The sequence below is a fragment of the Leucopleurus acutus genome (genome assembly GCF_964270905.1).
Source record: "Leucopleurus acutus genome assembly, chromosome: 7".
NCBI lineage: Eukaryota > Metazoa > Chordata > Mammalia > Artiodactyla > Delphinidae > Leucopleurus > Leucopleurus acutus.
Window position 1 is genome coordinate 66,831,319 of NC_139150.1, and position 21,173 is coordinate 66,852,491.

Consider the following 21,173-nt stretch of genomic DNA (forward strand, 5'->3'; position numbering starts at 1 on the left):
GGTGGAGCAAACGTCCTTCACTCCTCTCCCTCACTTCCTGTCCGGAGGGGCCCCTCCTGCCTGCCTTTCCTCTTCTCCCCCAGCCTCCCTCCTATGCCCCCAGGACCAGCATGGCCCAGAGGGGCCCTCTGAGAGCATAGAACCTGGCCCAAGAACTGGGCAGACTTCCCCGGCCGATCGGGCAGGGAGAATGCTGGGCATACTCCCCCCTGATCTGAGACCCTGAGGGTCCCTCCAGGCATGGGAACCCCTCCCCCTTCTCAGCCAACCCTCAGGGGTGCTGATCCTGTCCAGCCTCCACTTCTCCTCCCCCCTCAGTCCAGCCACATCCTACCGATTCTCCTGGGGCTTCCTTCCGTTTCCTTGGGCGTCGAGGTCCCTCACCAGTGTCTGCCAGGTGCACTAGTTGTGGGGAGATGGGAACTCCACGTCTTCTGTGCTAAATAGTTTACTTGGATTATTTCACATAATTCCTTACAATTACCTGATAAAGTAGAACTATTAGTAATCCCCATTTTATGTATGAGGAAACCAAGGCACAGAGATTTAATTGTTTCCCTAAGATCACACAAGGGTGAGTAGCAGAGCTAGAATTTGAGCTGCAGAGAGTCCAGCCCTCTTAAAGGGCCCGTTTGTTCTTGGGATTGTTTTAGCCTCTTAGGATTTATTTCTCATGTAGCAGCTGTGTTTGAGAGGAGGGGACATCAACTTTAAAAAGTCCTATAAAACAAGGGTGGGTTTCAGGGCAAAAGAAGCAGGAATTGGCATCTGTCCTGGCTCTGTAGTGTCCACATGGCCCCACTGTGGCTGGAAGCGCACCCTCTGGGTGCCAAGAGGGCCACATGGAGAATCCCAGCTCTGGGTTCAGGCCTCACTGACAATTTCCATGCAACAAGCCCTTTGAAAACCATGTCACCCAGAAAGCCTGCAGTGCTTTCTGATGGGCTATTATTATTGCTAATAATACTTTGTAACTGAGTAACTTTCTAAAGTGGGTTGGTCCTCTTCTCCTCCTCCTCCCCCTCTTCCCCCCTCTTCTTGTTACTTCCCCCCCACCTCCTGTTATGCCCCCTCCTCCTGTTAAGGCAACTCTAAAACAAGAGAGCCCAAACAGAGCATCAGGGGGGCATAATGGAAAGGCCACCAGGTGGGGTCTGAATGATGAGGGCTTGCATGTCACTTCCTTCCTCCTGGATCTTGATTCCTCATCTAAAATGATGTGTTAGGCTAGGCCAAGAGTCCCAGTCAGAATCTCTGGTGTGTGATCCTGAAATCATTTGTAGACACTCCATGGGTGAGAGGCAATTTTGAGAACCACTTCCTGAGAGGAGTAAGGTCAGTGTCCTCCAAGTTTTCTGTTGCTGCTTCCAAACCACAGCTCTCCTGTGTTCTTGTAAGGAGAGGCTGAGAGACTCATGTATCTGTCTCTCCCTGTCTTTATCGTTCCTTTCTGTCAGTCACCACCCACCACCTTCACTGATGATTTTGACAAGTGGCTCAGAGACTTCTTTCCACTGTCTCCTGATCATCCTGGTTACTTTCATGCTAGCCAGTTCAACTTTCTAGCCTAGTTGCTTGGTGTTTTCACTTCCCCTCCATGACCACCACCTAGAACTGCATTGCCTCAGAGATCTTGAACAGCAGTAGTCTACTCTTGACCTACATTCCATGGTCCCCGTTGTAACTGGTCTCTAGCTAGTACCCTTGTCTGCTTTATCCCTTTATCTTTCTGCCATGTCTCTGGCAGCATCCCATTCCATCCCATGATGCAGCTGTGTGCTTTCTTCCCTGCCCTAGGGCCGCCAGGCTTACTGGAAAAAATAACACAGATGCATGCCATAACATTCTGTGAGTGTTTTCTAACTCTAGCCAAGGACTTAACATTGCTAGCAGTACTTCTCTGTTCCCTCTCCCCTTCCTCACAACAGCTGTTTTGGACTTGTACCACAATCCTCAGGGTACCTGTCCCTCCCTTATGCCATCTATATCATTTTTAGTAGACTTTCTTTCTGTTCAGCTGGAGAAATCCTTAAATTCCTGCCCTGCCTCAAAGAGATTTTCTTCTCTTGTGAAGGTTGATGCATTTTTCAACCTGAATTTTGGATTCTACCTCCATGACAGAATAATTTATTGTGATGTTAATTTGTGCTTGCCCTATGTTCCTCACCCATCCCCAGGCCCACGACCCCCCATCTCAGGGATGGTTTGTGGCAAATGGAGTAACAGAGGTTGCTGGAATCCCTGTTCTCTGTAAATACTCAAGTTTATGGAAAAGGGGGCAGGTAGAGAAGGGCTGGTCTGTAAAGGCAAGAAGAGAGGAGAATGATTTCTCACAGATCAGGAGGATCCTAAAGGTCGAAAGGAGAGGAGAATTCCCCTGAATGATGGGGACTCAGTGGTAGGGCCCTGGGGAATAGTGGGTTGTCTATGTGATAAATCTAGGGATGCCCACCCCCAGGCCTATGGGCTCACAGTCTCCCTCAAAGCAGATTGGGCCCTGCAGGCTTGAAGAGTGAGCATCTCTGCACTCTGTGCTAACCAGTGTGGTCAACAACCAGAATGGCTTCTAGATGTTTTGATGCTAGGAACCTTGCATGATTTGGGGAGGGAGGAGGACCCCATTATTGACTGGGATTGAATTTTCCACCAAAGAGTTAATTTGCTTTAGAAGGAACTGTGATCTGAAATGGTTTGTAAAGTTTACGCTTCCAACTCCCCCCACCAGAAACTTCAGGGTCTCACCTCTTCAATTATCACCTCAACCCCCTCTCTCATACCTCTGCCCACATCCTCTGCTGGTTCCTTCCCCTCAGTATGTAAGCACATTGAAACCTCCCACATCTTGAAAAGATACCCTTCTCTGGGACCCATGCCTTCCCTAATTATCCTTCCATCTCTCTCTTCCTTTTCACAGGCTTCTTCCTGAAAGGACATCTACTTGGGTCATATCCGTTTCATCTTTTCAATGTCACCAACACTTGCTTCTTACCCAGTGCTCACCAAGGGTTAAGGTCACCAAGGGTGTCATTTCACTTATCTCCTCTGAAGTAGGATGTTTCCTTCTGGAACCTTTGTTTCTTTGCCATTGGGGAAACACTTCATTCTCTTTACTCTCTCCCTTTGGCATTCTTAGAATCAATGGAGCTTTCATTCTTATCTGTCTCTGAATGTTGACCATCACAGTGTTTCTTGCCTGACCCTCTCCTCTTGTCTCCCTCACTCTAAATATGCTCCAAGGAAAGTGACCAGATCTGCTTCCATGGCTTCAATAACCGTGTCCTTATAGATATGTTGAAAATCTTTATCTTAAATCCAGATCTTCTGAGCTCCAGATATAAAATTCAACTGCCCTCTGGGCTCCACTTGGCTCCTGAAACTCAGCGTGTCCCAAGCAGAATTCATCATTTCGCTCCCATCCGTGACCTGCTCCTTCTCCAAAATTCTGCATATCCAGGAGCGACCTACCTACTTGGAATTCACTCTTGACTTCTCCCTTCATCTCATCTTCCAGCTCCCTAAATAACCAAATACTGTCCATTTTACTATCTAAACATTTTTTTTTTCTCCCTTCTCTTCCATTCTTAGCAGTTCAGAGGCAAGGTCCTAATCTCTGCCTCCCTCCCCATCCACACTTGCACTTTTTTTCTTATTTTTTTTTAAATTTATTTTTGGCTGCATTGGGTCTTCGTTGTGGTGCATGGGCTTCTCATTGTGGTGGCTTCTCTTGTTGTGGAGCACGAGCTCTAGGTGCGTGGACTTCAGTAGTTGTGGCTCACGGGTGTAGTTGCTCCATGGCATGTGGGATCTTCCCAGACCTGGGCTTGAACCCATGTCCCCTGCATTGGCAGGCACATTCTTAACCAGTGCACCACCAGGGAAGTCCCCACACTTGAACTTTTACAAGTATCCTCACTGCCCTCAGGCTTCTTATCTTGTCCTCTTCCATTCGTTCTCTGATAGTTATCAGCCTTCTTAAAACCTTCCATTATTCCTCATGTCATAGAATATGAGCGTTATCAGTGAGCATACTTTGGTTAGAAAAAACAATATGTAACCAGGAGTGGCTTAAGCCCTAAGGGCATAAGAGGGCTGCCCCTAGGTTCATCAGAACCACTTTTTTTTTTAGATTCCATATATATATGTGTTAGCATACAGCATTTGTTTTTCTCTTTCTGACTTCACTCTGTATGACAGACTCTAGGTCTATCCACCTCACTACAGATAACTCAATTTCGTTTCTTTTTATGACTGAGTAATATTCCACTGTATATATGTGCCACATCTTCTTTATCCATTCATCTGTCAACGGACACTTAAGTTGCTTCCATGTCTGCTATTGTAAATAGAGCTGCAATGAACATTGTGGTACATGACTCTTTTTGAATTATAGTTTTCTCAGGGTATATGCCCAGTAGTGGGATTGCTGGGTCCTATGGTAATTCTATTTTTAGTTTTTTAAGGAACCTCCATACTGTTATGCATAGTGACTGTATCAATTTACATTCCCACCAACAGCGCAAGAGGGTTGCCTTTTCTCCACACCCTCTCCAGCATTTATTGTTTGTAGATTTTTTGATGACGGCCATTCTGACTGGTGTGAGGTGATACCTCATTGTAGTTTTGATTTGCATTTCTCTAATGATTAGTGATGTTGAGCATCCTTTCATGTGCTTGTTGGCAATCTGTATATCTTCTTTGGAGAAATGTCTATTTAGGTCTTCTGCCCATTTTTGGATTAGATTGTTTGTTTTTTTGGTATTGAGCTGCATGAGCTGCTTGTAAATTTTGGACATTAATCCTTTATCAGTTGCTTCATTTACAAATATCTTCTCCCATTCTGAGGGTTGTCTTTTCCATCTTGTTTATGTTTCCCTTTGCTGTGCAAAAGCTTTGAAGTTTCATTAGGTCTCATTTGTTTATGTTTGTTTTTATTTCCATTTCTCTAGGATGTGGGTCAAAAAGGATCTTGCTGTGATTTATGTCATAGGGTGTTCTGCCTGTCTTCCTCTATGAGTTTTATAGTGTCTGGCCTTACATTTAGGTCTTCAATCCATTTTGAGTTTATTTTTATGTATGGTGTTAGGGAGTGTTCTAAATTCATTCTTTTACATGTGGCTGCCCAGTTTTCCCAGCACCACTTATTGAAGACGCTGTCTTTTCTCCATTGTATATTCTTGCCTCCTTTATCAAAAATAAGGTGACCATATGTGTGTGGGTTTATCTCTGAGCTTTCTATCCTGTTCCATTGATCTATATTTCTGTTTTTGTGCCAGTACCATATGGTCTTGATTACTGTAGCTTTGTATAATAGTCTGAAATCAGGGAGTCTGATTCCTCCAGCTCCATTTTTCTTTCTCAAGATTGCTTTGGCTATTCAGGGTCTTCTGTGTTTCCATACAAATTGTGAATTTTTTTGTTCTAGTTCCATAAAAAATGCCATTGGTAATTTGATAGGGATTGCATTGAATCTGTAGATTGCTTTGGGTAGTATAGTCATTTACACAATGTCGATTCTTCCAATCCAAGAACATGGTATATCTCTCCATCTATTTGTATCATCTTTATTTCTTTCCTCAGTGTCTTATAGTTTTCTGCATACAGGTCTTTTGTCTCCTTAGGTAGGTTTATTCCTAGGTATTTTATTCCTTTTGTTGCAGTGGTCAGTGGGCGTGTTTCCTTAATTTCTCTTTCAGATTTTTCATCATTAGTGTATAGGAATGCCAGAGATTTCTGTGCATTAATTTTGTATCCTGCAACTTTACCAAATTCATTGATTAGCTCTAGTAGTTTTCTGGTAGCATCTTTAGGATTCTCTATGTATAATATCATGTCATGTGCAAACAGTGACAGCTTTACTCCTTTTCTGATTTGGATTCCTTTTATTTCTTTTTCTTCTCTGATTGCTGTTGCTAAAAATTCCAAAACTATGTTGAATAAGAGTGGTGAGAGTGGACAACCTTGTCTTGTTCCTGATCTTAGAGGAAATGGTTTCAGTTTTTCACCATTGAGAAAGATGTTGGCTGTGGGTTTGTCATATATGGCCTTTATTGTGTTGAGGTAAGTTCCCTCTATGCCTACTTTCTGCAGGGTTTTTATCATAAATGGGTGTTGAATTTTGTCAAAAGCTTTCTCTGCTTCTATTGAGATGATCATATGGTTTTTCTCCTTCAATTTGTTAATATGGTTTATCACATTGATTGATTTGCGTATATTGAAGAATCCTTGCATTCCTGGGATAAACCCCACTTGATCATGGTGTATGATCCGTTTAATGTGCTGTTGGATTCTGTTTGCTAGTATTTTGTTGAGGATTTTTGCATGTATGTTCATCAGTGATATTGGCCTATAGTTTTCTTTCTTTGTGACACCTTTGTCTGGTTTTAGTATCAGGGTGATGGTCGTCTCGTAGAATGAGTTTGGGAGTGTTCCTCTGCTATATTTTGGAAGAGTATGCGAAGGATGGGTGTTAGCTCTTCTCTAAATGTTTGATAGAATTCGCCTGTAAAGCCATCTGGTCCTGGACTTTTGTTTGTTTGAAGATTTTTAATCACAGTCTCAATTTCAGTGCTTGTGATTGGTCTGTTTATATTTTCTACTTCTTCCTGGTTCAGTCTCAGAAGGTTGTGCTTTTCTAGGAGTTTGTCCATTTTTTTTGTGGTTGTCCATTTTATTGGCATATAGTTGCTTGTAATACTCTCTCGTGATCCTTGGTATTTCTGCACTGTCGGTTGTTACTTCTCCTTTTTCATTTCTAATTCTATTGATTTGAATCTTCTCCCTTTTTTTCTTGATGAGGCTTGCTAATGGTTTATCAATTTTGTTTATCTTCTCAAAGAACCAGCTTTTAGTTTTATTGATCTTTGCTATTGTTTCCTTCATTTGTATTTCATTTGTTTCTGACCTGATCTTTATGATTTCTTTCCTTCTGTTAACTTTGGGGTTTTTTTGTTCTTCTTTCTTTAATTGCTCTAGGTGTAAGGTTAGGTTGTTTATTTGAGATGTTTCTTGTTTCTTGAGGTAGGATTGTATGGCTATAAACTTCTCTCTAAGAAGTGCTTTTGCTGCATCCCAAAGGTTTTGTGTTGTCGTGTTTCCATTGGCGTTTGTTTGTAGGTATTTTTTGATTTCCTCTGATTTATTCAGTGATCTCTTGGTTATTTAGTAATGTGTTGTTTAGCCTCCATGTGTTTGTATTTTTTACAGAATTTTTCCTGTAATTGATATCTAGTCTCATAGCGTTGTGGTCGGAAAAGATACTTGATATGATTTCAGCTTTCTTAAATTTACCAAGGCTTGATCTGTGACCCAAGATATGATCTATCCTGAAGAATGTTGCATGAGCACTTGAGAAGAAAGTGCATTCTGTTGTTTTTGTGTGGAATGTCCTATAAATATCAGTTAAGTCCATCTTGTTTAATGTATCATTTAAAGCTTGTGTTTCCTTATTTATTTTCATTTTGGTTGATATGTCCATTGGTGAAAGTGGGGTGTTAAAATCCCCTACTATGATTGTGTTACTGTCGATTTCCTCTTTTATTGCTGTTAGCATTTGCCTTATGTATTGAGATGCTCCTATGTTGGGTGCATAAATATTTACAATTGTTATAGCTTCTTCTTAGATTGATCCCTTGATCATTATGTAGTGTGCTTCTTTGTCTCTTCTAATAGTCTTTATTTTAAAGTCTATTTTGTCTGATATGAGAATTGCTACTCCAGCTTTCTTTTGGTTTCCATTTGCATGGAATATCTTTTTCCATTCCCTCACTTTCAGTCTGGATGTGTCCCTAGGTCTGAAGTGGGTCTCTTGTAGAGCGCATATATGGGTCTTGTTTTTGTATCCATTCAGCCAGTCTGTGTCTTTTGGTTGGGGCATTTACTCCATTTACATTCAAGGTTATTATCAATATGCATATTCCTATTACCATTTTCCTAATTGTTTTGGGTTTGTTTCTGTGGGTCTTTTTCTTCTCTCGTGTTTCTCACCTAGAGAATTTTCTTTAGCATTTGTTGGAAAGCTGGTTTGGTGGTGCTGAATTCTCTTAGCGTTTGCTTGTCTGAAAAGCTTTTGATTTCTCCATCAAATCTGAATGGTATCCTTGATGGGTAGAGTAATCTTGATTGTAGGTTTTTCCCTTTCATCACTTTAAGTGTGTCCTGCCTCTCCCTTCTAACTTGCAGACTTTCTGCTGAAATATCAGCTGTTAACCTTATGGGGATTCCCTTGTATGTTATTTGTTATTTTTCCCTTGCTGCTTCTAATATTTTTTCTTTATATTTAATTTTTGATAGTTTGATTAATATGTGTCTTGGCATGTTTCTTATTGGATTTATCCTGTATGGGACTCTCTGCGCTTCCTGGACTTGACTATTTCCTTTCCCATATTAGGGAAGTTTTCAACTATAATCTCTTCAAATATTTTTTCAGTCCTTTTCTTTTTCTCTTCTCCTTCTTGGACCCCTATAATTCAAATGTTGGTGTGTTTAATGTTGTCCCAGAGGTCTCTCAGACTGTCCTCAATTCTTTTCATTCTTTTTTCTTTATACTGCTCTGCAGTAGTTATTTCCACTATTTTATCTTCCAGGTCACTTATCCGTTCTTCTGCCTCAGTTATTCTGCTATTGATTCCTTCTAGAGAATTTTTAATTTCATTGATTGTGTTGTTCATCATTGTTTGTTTGTTCTTTAGTTCTTCTAGGTCCTTGTTAAACATTTCTTGTATTTTCTCTCTTCTTTTTCCAAGATTTTGGATAATCTTTACTATTATTACTCTGATATCTTTTTCACATAGACTGCCTATTTCCTCTTCATTTGTTTGGTCTGGTGGGTTTTTACCTTGCTCCTTCATCAGTTGTGTGTTCCTCTGTCTTCTCATTTTGCTTAAGTTACTGTGTTTGGGGTCTCCTTTTCTCAGGCTGCAGGTTTGTAGTTCCTGTTGTTTTTGGTGTCTGCCCTCAGTGGTTAAGGTTGGTTCAGTGGGTTGTGCAGGCTTCCTCGTCTAGGGGACTGGTGCCTGTGTTCTGGTGGATGAGGCTGGATCTTGTCTTTCTGGTGGGCAGGACTGTGTCCGGTGGTGTGTTTTGGGGTGTCTGTGGCCTTATTATGATTTTAGGCAGCCTCTCTGCTATTGGGTGGGGTTGTGTTCCTGTGTTGCTAGTTGTTTGGCATAGGGTGTCCAGCACTGTAGCTTGCTGGTCACTGATCGGAGATGGGTCTTAATGTTAAGATGGAGGTCCCTGGGAGAGCTTTTGCCATTTGATATTACGTGGAGCTGAGAGGTCTCTGGTGGACCAGTGTCCTGAACTCGGCTCTCCCACCTCAGAGGCACAGGCCTGACACCTGGACAGAGCACCAAGACCCTGTCAGCCACACAGCTCAGAAGGAAAAGGAGAAAAAAAGAAAGAAAGAAAAAGTAAAATAAAATAAAGTTATTAAAATAAAAAATTTAAAAAATTATTAAAAATAAAAAAATTAAAAAGTAATTTTAAAAAAGGAAGAAAGAGAGAAGAGAGCAACCGAACCAAAAAACAAATCCACCAGTGATAACAAGTGCTAAAAACTATACTAGAAAAACCCTAGAAACAAAAACCAAAACTGACAGACAGAACCCTAGGACCAATGGTAAAAGCAAAGTTATACAGACAAAAGCACACAAAGAAGCATGCACATAAACACTCACAAAAAGAGAAAAAATAATCTATATATATAAAAAAAAGGAAGAGAGCAACCAAATCAATAAACAAATCTACCAATGATAATAAACTCTAAATACTGAACTCCAGTAGGCATAAAACCCGAAATAAATTAATGCAGAAAGCAAACCCCATGTCTACAGTTGCTCCCAAAGTCCACCACCTCCATTTTGAGATGATTCGTTGTCTATTCAGGTATTCCAGAGATGCAGGGTCCATCAGGTTGATTGTGGAGATTTAATCCGCTGCTTCTGAGGCTGCTGGGAGAGATTTTCCTTTCTCTTCTTTGTTCTCACAGCTCCCGGGGTTCAGCTTTGGATTTGGCCCCGCCTCTGCGTGTAGGTCGCCAGAGGGCAGCTGTTCTTTGCTCAGACAGGACGGGGTTAAAGGAGCCGCTGAAGCGGGGGCTCTGGCTCACTCACGCCGGGGGGAGGGAGGGGTGTGGAATGCGCTGCGAGCCTGCAGTGGCAGAGGCCGGCATGACGTCGCACCAGCCTGAGGCGCGCTGTGCGTTCTCCCGGGGAAGTTGTCCCTGGATCCTGGGACCCCAGCAGTGGTGGGCTGCACAGGCTCCCGGGAGGGGAGGTGTGGATAGTGACCTGTGCTTGCACACAGGATTCTTGGTGGCTGCAGCAGCAGCAGCCTTAGCGTTTCATGCCCATCTCTGAGGTCCGTGTTGATAGACGCAGCTCGCGCCCGTCTCTGGAGCTCGTTTAGGTGGTACTCTGAATCCCCTCTCCTCGCGCACCCGGAAACAATGGTCTCTTGCCTCTTAGGCAGTTCTGGACTTTTTCCTGGACTGCCTCCCGGCTAGCTGTGCCTCACTAGCCCCCGTCAGGCTGTGTTCACGCAGCGGACCCCAGTCCTCTCCCTGGGATCTGACCTCTGAAACCTGAGCCTCGGCTCCCAGCCCCGCCCGCCCCGGCGGGTGAGCAGACAAGCCTCTCGGGCTGGTGAGTGCTGGTCGGCACTGATCCTCTGTGCGGGGATCTCTCTGCTTTGCCGTCTGCACCCCTGTTGCTGTGCTCTCCTCCGTGGCTCCGAAGCTTCCCCCCTCGGCCACCCACAGTCTCTACCCGTGAAGGGGCTTTCTAGTGTGTGGAAACTTTTCCTCCTTCACAGCTCCCTCCCACTGGTGCAGGTCCCGTCCCTATTCTTTTGTCTCTGTTTTTTCTTTTTTCTTTTGCCCTACCCAGTTACATGGGGAGTTTCTTGCCTTTTGGGAGGTCTGAGGTCTTATGCCAGCATTCAGTAGGTGTTCTATACGGGTTGTTCCACAGGTAGATGTGTTTCTGATGTATTTGTGGGGAGGAAGCTGATCTCCACGTCTTACTCCTCCACCGTCTTGAAGATCTCCCCAAGAGATCTTTTGTTTTGATGTGATTTTAAACAGGATTGTTTTTTTACTTTCTCTTTCTGATATTTCATTATTAGTGTGTATAAATGCATGGATTAACAGACACAAGCCACTATGTATATATAATAGATAAGCAACAAGGATATACTGTAGAGCCTGGAGAATTATACCCATTTTCTTGTAAAAACCTGTAACAGAGTATAATCTGCAAACATACTGAATCCCTGTGCTATGTACTTGAAACTAACACAGTCTTGTAAATCAACTGTCCTTCAATTAAAAGAAAGAGCAGTTGTCACAGCTTTCAACTCCTGGAGCCCTTGAACATGTTCTCTGTCACCTCCCTGCCTCTGCCTTCATAGACCCATCACCTGGAATCTAACTCCCCGTATGTACACATCACTGCCTTAACTGGCTGCCTCCTAGCCCCTTACAAACCTCGGCTCGGATATCACTCCTCCCCCCTGCCCACTGGATTATATGTCCAGCGTGTGTTCTGAATTACATCATTTATCCTACTCTAATTCCAAATTTCCATTCCTCATAGCAATCTTCAACCCCCTTGAAAGCTGGGGCTGAGGCTTTTCCCCCTATTATAGCCACAGTCCATTTTCTTTGAAGGGGCTGAAGTATTTTTAATAATCCCATTTGTGGATTTGAATATAAAGCCGCTTCCTCTTTGTGGTTTTTCCCCATGGTTTGGTTAGCTGCCCATAGCCAGTAGAGGGCACTCTGGCCTTTGACTAGAGTGCCCTTTGGTGGTAGTTTGATTCCTTCAGCATTCAGCTTGCTTTTATTTTCATTTTCCCCCAAAGAGGTGCTGATTTGAAGTTTCTTAATCAAGAGACTGAAATCATACATTAGATATTTAAAGTTATATCTTGTTTGTATAATGCATCCAAAGAATATATTGGGGTTGTGGAGAGTGATGACACACCTTCACTTAATCGTCTGAGGTTTACTGCTGAATCCATGCAGGCTCGAAAATTCCCCTCCTTAGGCAGAGTGGGTGCAGCTGTTGAGTTCTTGACAGTAGCTGAATGGGTCTGAAGAGCATAATATGGTGTCTTGCAAACGTACTAACCTTTCAGGGCTCCAAAGCCTGCTCCACCCCTCACTGAGGCTGGATTGGCCTAGGGTAGTTTTGATGAGTTGTGATAGTAAAAGTGAATATTATTTGAGGAATGGAGGGGGAATGAGTCTGGTTTAGGAAGTGAGGGTAATGGGTCGTTCATTCATCCAGTCAGTCTTTCACGTGTTTAATAAATATTCGAGAACCTACCATGTACCCAATGCTATTCTCATCACTGGACTACAGCAATAAATAAAACCTATTAAGTCCCTGACCTCATGGAGCTTATGTTCCAGGGAGGGATATAAAATTAAATTTAAAAAATATATAATAAAATATAAGGAAAAATCCCACGGTGGGGGCGGGAAATACAGCATACTGAAGGGTTAGGGAAACAGAGGGTGCCGTTTTAGGTGTATGCCATAGAGGGGAGAACATTCCAGACAGAGAGTTCAGCAAGTGCAGAGACCCCAAAGCAGAGAGTGCCTGGTGAGCTGAAGGGATGGAAAGAGGCCAGAGGAGCTGGAGCAGGGCTGTGTGGTGAAGGTGGTGGGAGATGAGGTCGGGGAGGTAGCAGGGGTGGGGCAGGGAGAGCTGGGGGGCATGGTTAGGACTGGGATGTTCTTCGCAGTGTGATGAGAAACCACGGGACGGATGGTCAATAGTGGAAGCAGGAAGAACAGCCTGGGGGTTAATGCAGAGTCCAGGCAAGAGGTGCTGGTGGCCGGACCACAGTGGCAGCGGCAGAGGTGGTATTTAGTGGTCAAATTAGGCTGTATTTGAAAGACTTTAAAGACAGAGTTCCTGAGATTTGTGATAGATTGATTATATGAAATGTATATAAGAGAGAGAGTGGCCAAATCCAGGGTCTCGTTTTCCCCTTTCTTTTCTTTTTTTTTTTTTTTGCGGTACGCGGGCCTCTCACTGTTGCGGCCTCTCCCGTTGCGGAGCACAGGCTCCGGACGCGCAGGCTCAGCAGCCATGGCTCACGGGCCCAGCCGCTCCGCGGCATGTGGGATCTTCCCGGACCGGGGCACGAACCCGTGTCCCCTGCATCGGCAGGCGGACTCTCAACCACTGCGCCACCAGGGAAGCCCTCCCCTTTCTTTTCTTTCTTTTTTTGAAAAAATAAATTTATTTATTTTTGGCTGCGTTGGGTCTTTGTTGCTGCATGCGGGCTTTCTCTAGTTGCGGCGAGGGGGGGCTACTCTTCCTTGCGGAACACAGGCTCTAGGTGCACGAGCTTCAGTAGTTGTGGCACACGGGCTCAGTAGTTGTGGCACACGGGCTCTAGAGAGTAGGCTCAGTCGTTGTGGTGCACAGGCTTAGTTGCTCCGCAGCATGTGGGATCTTCCCAGATCAGGGCTCAAACCTGTGTCACAGGCAGATTCTTAACCACTGTGCCACCAGGGAAGCCCCTCCCCTTTCTTTTCTGAGGATGCATTTAAACTGAAGCCAAACTAGTCATCATCCATCTTAAGCTCTTGTTTCCCTAACACCAAGCCTAGCACTGAACAGCTGTTGTTTATGCTGCCGTTGACAGTGAGGATTTCTTTTGTCTGCACTGGGTCTTGAATGCAGCATGTGGGATCTTTAGTTGTAGCATGTGGACTCTTAGTTGCGACATGCATGCGGGATATAGTTCCCTGACCAGGGGATCGAACCTGGGCCCCCTGCACTGGGAGCTCAGAGTCTTACCCACTGGACCACCAGGGAAGTCCCAACAGTGAGGATTTCTGATTTCAAATAACAGGACTTCAGCATAGGGGCTTCCTTCGTTGTTCTATGATTGACAGCAGTCTGTTCATCAGGTTTGGATGATCTGCGAGGTGTAACATGAGCACCAAGGGTTTTTCCCTTTGTGGCCTCTGTTTCCCCCAATCCTCTTTCTGCTCTTTTATCTAGAATGAAGCATTTCATTTTGTTAGCTGAAGAAAGCCACCTTTAAAAGTTTCATCCCTATACCCCAAGAAAGAACATTTTATATCCCTTCTGAAAAAGTGCAGTGAAACCTCAGTGTGGCATTTGTCATTATTTCGAGTCAGGTTGGCGAGAATCTCTGTGATCAGGGCAGATTTTAATTCTTCTGGGCTCTGTGCCTGTAATTCAGAGAGCTGCCACCAAGTGGCGCAAAGTCTAATGGGCTAGGCCTCTCTGGGTACAGGTAGGAATGGAGAGCAAACTCCAGGCTTTTTTTTTCCTCAAGAACTTGCAATTTATAGAGATGAACCTCATTTAAAATTATACCCGATAACTTGGAAAGAATAATAGCACAATAATTCATAATGAAAAAGCCTGTCTTTTAAATGTTACCCATCTCTCACCTTCTCTGCAGCTCACTGCCTGTTTTAGGTCCCCTCCTCATCATGTCATGTCTCCCCCAATTCCCACATCACCAACCTCCTAATTGCATTCCCTGCCCCTCACCAGCCCTACCCAGTCTTTTATTTTTTACCCCCAAAATGATCTCTCTAAATCACAAGTTTGATCTCATCACTCTCCCCCTCAACACTTTGCCTCCCATTGTCTACAGAATAAATCCCGAACTTCAAGCTCTTCATAATCTGGCCCAATTGACCTTCACATCTGCATCTTCTCCCACCTCATCTTTTCAACCCTATGTTCTCTTGGTACTGGCCACACTCGTGTTCCTTTAGTAAGGTGTACATTCAAGCCTTTGCTTTTCTCCATGCTGTTCCTTCTGCCTGGAATGCTCTTTCCTTTTTCCCTGGAAATTTCATACTGATTCTCCAAGCCTCTGCTCAAAGCACCTTCTCTGTAAGATCTTACACAGCGTACTCATGATAAGCTCTCCTGTTGCTGCCGTAGCAGTTTTTACAACCCCCTGTGCCTCTATTCTAGTGCAGAGGCTAATCACCAAAGCTGCTTTTTGTTGGTGGCTTTCTATGTGCCAGGGACTCCTTAAGGTCCTTTGTCTTAACAATAACGTGGATATATGTCTCACATGCAAGGTGGCTTGAAGATCAAGGTTTGCTTACATTCTGTAACTTTTCAGAGTTTACTAATATACCAGAGGCACAGCAAATGCTTATAAATTTCCCATCGATTAAAGACCCAAAGATTTTGGTTTTGATCTTGTGGGTTCTGAAGCACCACCTGGTGATTGTAAGAATTCCTGTAAGATTTTTTAAGAGTTCCCATAAGAATTCTGAGAAGACTAAAATATGCACCTTTTCACTGGGATGAGGTTTGGGGAATGCCTCACTTTATAAACCATGGGCTATAAACCACAGAGGGAAAACCCGGTCACCCCTCTCTCTTATTAAGAGCATTTCCAACTTTCTGACAATCATTGTAGATTTAACATGTTTTGGATGATAAGATGAAATGTAATCAAGTTACCCAAAGTGTTGTGAGGTTCTAGTCACATGTGCGCTAAACGAATAACTCAGTTATTGTCTTCCCTTCCCCTCCTCCCTTGTGTAATTTTAAATGTTTTAGGAGTTCTAGTACAAAAATAGAGAGCAAGTGAAAATGTTTCCCTTCACTCTGAAAAGTTTCAAGGGTTACTAGGAGTTTCCCTACAGTTTGTTGGAATGTAAGAACATCACAGATACAGGGAATTGTATGGATTCACTTTCTTCTCATGCTGTTTTGGACCGAGAAGGGTAGAACATCTGCAGACACCTGTTTGTTCTTGTAACTGCAGGGCGAAGAGGCCGATCTAAATGTCTCATGGGAACTGGGGTGGGAAGGATTATTCTTTCTGTGAGAGAAAGAGTAGGTGAAAAATATGGAGATAGTTAGATGATAGACTGATCGATAGATGTATATTCAGGCCCTTCCATGTCTGGATTAAGACTCTTAAACAAGGTATGGAGACCAAAATTAATGCCTGTCTCTGGGATGAGTGCCCTGAATTTGCAGAGATAACCTACTGAAAACCAAAGTGGTATGATCTAGTTTGGGGTCAGAAGGGAAAAGTAATTTTTAGTGTAAACCTGGGTGGTGGCATTCAGCTGTCTTTCAAACCAACCCCAAGAATCTTGGACCTAAATTCCTCAAGACTGGAGACTAAAATACCAGGGCATGTTCCCATCCTGGAGCCTAATAAGGAGCTACAAATACTAGTGTAAAGTGAAGCCTTCCTCATCAACTCCAGAAAAGGAAATAGTCCTGGAAGGGAGTCGACAGTAGTTACAAAGGAAGCCCCCAGGGGGCAGAAAAGAGCACCATCAATGGCAGTGGTAAAACCTCAGTGGATACTTTAGGGGAATGAAATATGTGACTAAGCTGGGAAAAGGGTAACCTCAGGGGTCTTGGATTTCCACTCATTTTACTGGGTGTCCAACAGAAAAACATATCCATCAGGTATGCTGCCCAGTCATTTTGCCCAGACACAGTTCATACTGACTAATCTGGTGTGTGAATGCACTGGGGGAAAGTGTAGCTTGTAAGCATTTCCCTACAGCTCTTGCTATGTTGTACTATGATGTGTTATTTGTGTGTCTGTCTCTCTTGCAAGATTGTAAACTATTAGGGAGAAAGAAGTAAGCATTATTCATTCTTGTACCACTAGTTCCTAACTTAGAAACGACACTGCCAGTTGATCAACAAATCCTGGTGAATGAATGAATTTCTGAATGAATCACTGAGTGAATGGATGAGGACATGGTTTGGCCCTCTCTCTGCTCCTGAAGCCTGACTCCACATACTGCTTCCTAAAAAGTATTTCATGATTGCTGAGAAAGTTTACCGCTAGCACCGTCCTTTGCATTTTAAAGGTGCAGGATTGAGAACAATTGCTTATCTATGCAGACAGGGCTGGAAAGACCTGATTCATGGTTTGCAGGTCCCTTCAGTAGGCACAAACAAGACTTTTCTTTGACTTGTGTCTCCAGATGCTCTCTACAGACTCAGCCCAGCTTCCCACAGCTCAGATATTGGACCAAAACACCATCCACCTTTAATTCAATTCTTTCATCAATAGTTGATATGATTTTCAGGCTCTGGGAATGAGTGGACCAAAGGGTGCTGTGAAGGAATGTGTGGGGACCCTGTGACAACTTCCCGTGTGGAACCATGTGCGTCTATATGAAATTCAGTACAGATTAAGCAAGTTACCAGGGTATTGTTTGTTTTGTTTTTGTTTGCTTGCTTTGCTTTGTTTTATTGTAAGCTTGTTATCATCATCATCAAACACCTGTGAGGGCAATTTAGGTTTCAAATAAGCAAACCACAAATACAGGCAAGCACATAAGTGTATTGAAGAACAGGAAGTTGGTGGAAATAGTTACCCTCTCAGACCCAATCTGTGTGAATGAACACTAAATGAAGAGAACTCAGAGATGAGTCTTTTCATGATGAACATCTTTGTATTTTATGAAGAACTTGGAAATAACTTACCTCTATGGATGGACTATAAAGAGTCGCTGAACCTCTGGTAGCAAAAAACCAAAAAACAAAAACAAACAAAACAAAACAGAAACCAAAAAACTCACTCTTGTTTCTAGGATAATCATAAATTAGTTGACAAGTTTTTGTGATTCCAGAGGGCTGAGAACATTTTATCATGGTGCATTTATTTTAGAATGTACTGGGGTGGAATTGTTTTGGTCCACAGCTGTGTTTTTGCACTTTACAATTACCCCACTATGCTAAATTAATTTAAAAGTAATTAGATTTGAATGATTTAAGTTATGGTGATTAAGATTTCTATAAGGTTTGCAAGTCTCTGACATTTAAGCTTCTACAAGATACTGTGGCACTTGCATCGTGTGGAAAGTGATTTATAGATGGTTAGGTGACCCAAGAAGTTCAGGACCTATCTCGCCCCAACCTCCAGTCCCCCTGGAATCTGAGGGAGAAGATGAGGATGACAAGCAAAGGGCTGGTTGGGGCCTGACCTGGTGTGGAGCTTGGCCAGCTCATGGACTGAGTGTCTCTCTCGCCTGAAGTGTGCTGGCTGAATGTCCAGCTCCACAGCAGAAGAGGAGGCTTCCTCAGCTCCCTTTAACCCTGTCCACACTGAAATCTCAGGTCTCTGAAGGTTACCCTTAAGGGGGACGAAGGGCAAGCCCAAGGAAAAGTATGCCAAGAAAGAGGAGGAGCCAAATGCTGCAGGAAGCTTTCTAAGCACGAGCTCCCCATTCACCTGAAGAAGGCTGTTGAGTCAGTCCACCATCTAGGAATTCCACAGGGCTGCCAAGGTGGAGGGAGCTAATGGCGACAAAAAATGGAGCAAGAGCTGCCACCAGAAAACAAACCAAAAAAATTTTTTTGTCTGTCTTCGTATAAGACTTTTTCATAAACATGGTGTTGTCCCTGGGCTTACTTTGCTGTAAATGGAGAAATGACTCATACCATCTAATCATTTCTGTCCAAATTTAGTGTTGTATTCATGATGGACTTTGTAGTCTTTGGACTAAATCTGCTTTATAGGGATCAAATAATTATATGGAAACAGCCAAGTGTTGTTTCACAGTTATTAATCCATTGAACACGTGTTAAACTTGTTTTTACTGTAGCTACCCACACCTGTAGCTCATCATTGGAGACACCGTGGGAGCTTTCTGGTTGGCCCTTAAAAATCTGTAGAGTTCAGAGTTACCAGGTCTTTCTGATGGTCAGCCAAGATTGAGAACTGTCAATCTAGCTTCCTAGTTCTAGCCTCCTAGAACTGTCAATCTAGCCTCCATGCCTAGTGGTCTTCCCAAATAGGTGTTTTGTTTATGCTCATAATTTAAGTGCTTTTCTCTATGTTCTTTTTCTAAACCCTAACTCTTCTCTTGTCTCTTATCTTTGATGAGACCTTCTCTGAATATGTGATTAAACAAAATACTCTCTAATATCTGAATACTTACAGAATATATTTCTCCCCTTACATACTTAGTCATCTTTTGAGGTCTGTAAATCTGACTTCCCAGACCTGGGGGCAATCAAGTGTATAGCTCTTTAAGACTTCTAAGAGATTAATGGCTACACAAACAGATGCTCAATGTACATTTGCCAATTAAAAAAAATAGAATTCTAAACCTAAACTGATGAATGCTAAATACTTCAATTTTGAACCTACTTAGAAATTTTTTGCTAAAGAGAACATGAAATTACAGTGAAATTGGTGGTGTAAGTGTCAATGATGGGATTCTCTTACAGTAGAAACCTTCCAATCCTAAGTCTTGTTAACACTGAAAGGCATTGTAGGCTCTCTGTTCAGAACTCAAAGGCAAGCCAATCTCTGGGATAGTAAGTGAATTAAGGGGTTGAATGACAAGGTCCATATTAAGGTTCTTGCATGAAGTAGTACAGTCCTCCCTGTGCATGGCTGCACTGTGCATGAATTTCAGTTAGTTAAATAACACTAGTCCCACAAAAATATGATTCAAATTTCATTACCATGTTATACTTACTGTGAGTAATTGCATAACATACAATTTGTTCCTAGCTCTTCAGGCAACAAATATCTATGTAAATAACATGCAAATCATGATCAGTAACCAGTCATGCCCTTTATTTCAAAGTCTGCGAGTGATTGGTCTACACACATCCTTTTTTAATTTGCACAGTCAGCAAAGCATGTAGTTGTATTACCTCCTTGTCTCCCAGGGATAAACCAACATGACATTTTATAAAAATGGATAATCATAAAGGAAATTGGCCAACAAAGATAAAAGTGCAAAAATGAAATGAAAAGTGATAACCCTGGAAGTGAAATTTGAATCAGACATAAATGGAGTTATGGAAGTACTGCTCACTATGGAAATGTTGACAGGGCTGCTATTTGAAAGATTCGGCATATACAGCTGGAGGAACTTAGGGAGGGTGAAATTATGTATCTAAATCAGGGAAAGTGGTTGTGACAAAAAGGATACCGTAGAGGAAGTGGGGCTATCTAGTAAAGAATTCCCCAATAAGTGAACTTTCAGAGCTGTTTCATGACATTGAAATTGCAAAAGATACAGTATTGGAAGTAGATCCTAACACAGAAAGGAGTATGACAATTCACCAACATATAAACAATGCTCATTCTATATCATAAATTATATGATGAAAAGGAGAAGGCAAACACTGTTCAAACTACTCTTGACAGGTTTTTAATGAACAAGTAAAACATTTTAATGTTCAATGTTCCTAATGTGCTAAATTACAATGTACTAACTAAACATTAGTTTTACTATTTCTTTCCATTTCCCTATCCATTTATGACCAACAGTAGGAGAGTTTTTAATATTTTGACAAAAATTTTTAAAGGTCACAGAGCAACTGTAATTTTCCCCATTGATTATTAACATTACTTTGCACAGTTTCAGCTTCCAGGGTCATTTTTACAGTCTTGCACTGCCATGCAAAGTGAGGACTGCCTTTATTATTTCCAAGTAGACTGTTATAAATTAAGAATGCTTATCATAATGTGTAGAGTAAACACTTAAACATACATAAATAAAAGGTACATGGAAAAGGTATAGCTAAAAGGTTTATAGAAGAATTCAAAGAGATTACTTAAAATTATTTGATTAACTCAAAAGAAGGTAGGAAATTAAAACTAGTGAAACAAAAACATCTTTTTAGATGGCAGCAAGGTAATAAAGTCAACTATATCAGTGATTACATTAAGTGTACATGTGCTAAACACTTTAATTAAAATTCAGAGATTGTCAGATTGGACAGAAATCAAGTTTCAACTATATGTTGATTACAAAAGACACAATTTCACATAAAGACGCCCATAGATAAAGGTAAAAGCAAAGAAGAAGACATTCCCTACAAATAGAACTGTAAGAAAGGTGGTAAACTTTTTAATATGGAATAAAGTAGATACCAAGCAAAGAGATTATCAGAGATAATGAGGGACACTTGATAATGATAAAAAGATTGATTCATCAATAATACAAAATAATCATAAATGTGTACATATTCAATAATTTCAAAATACATGAAATAGGAGAAATAGAAATATCAGTAATTATCATTAGAGATTTTAATATCCTTTTCTCAGTAATTGATAGAATAATTAGTTAAATTCAGGACAGGTAAAGATGTGAACAACACCTTGACCTAACATTGCCAGAACACTACCCACAACATCTGCAGAAT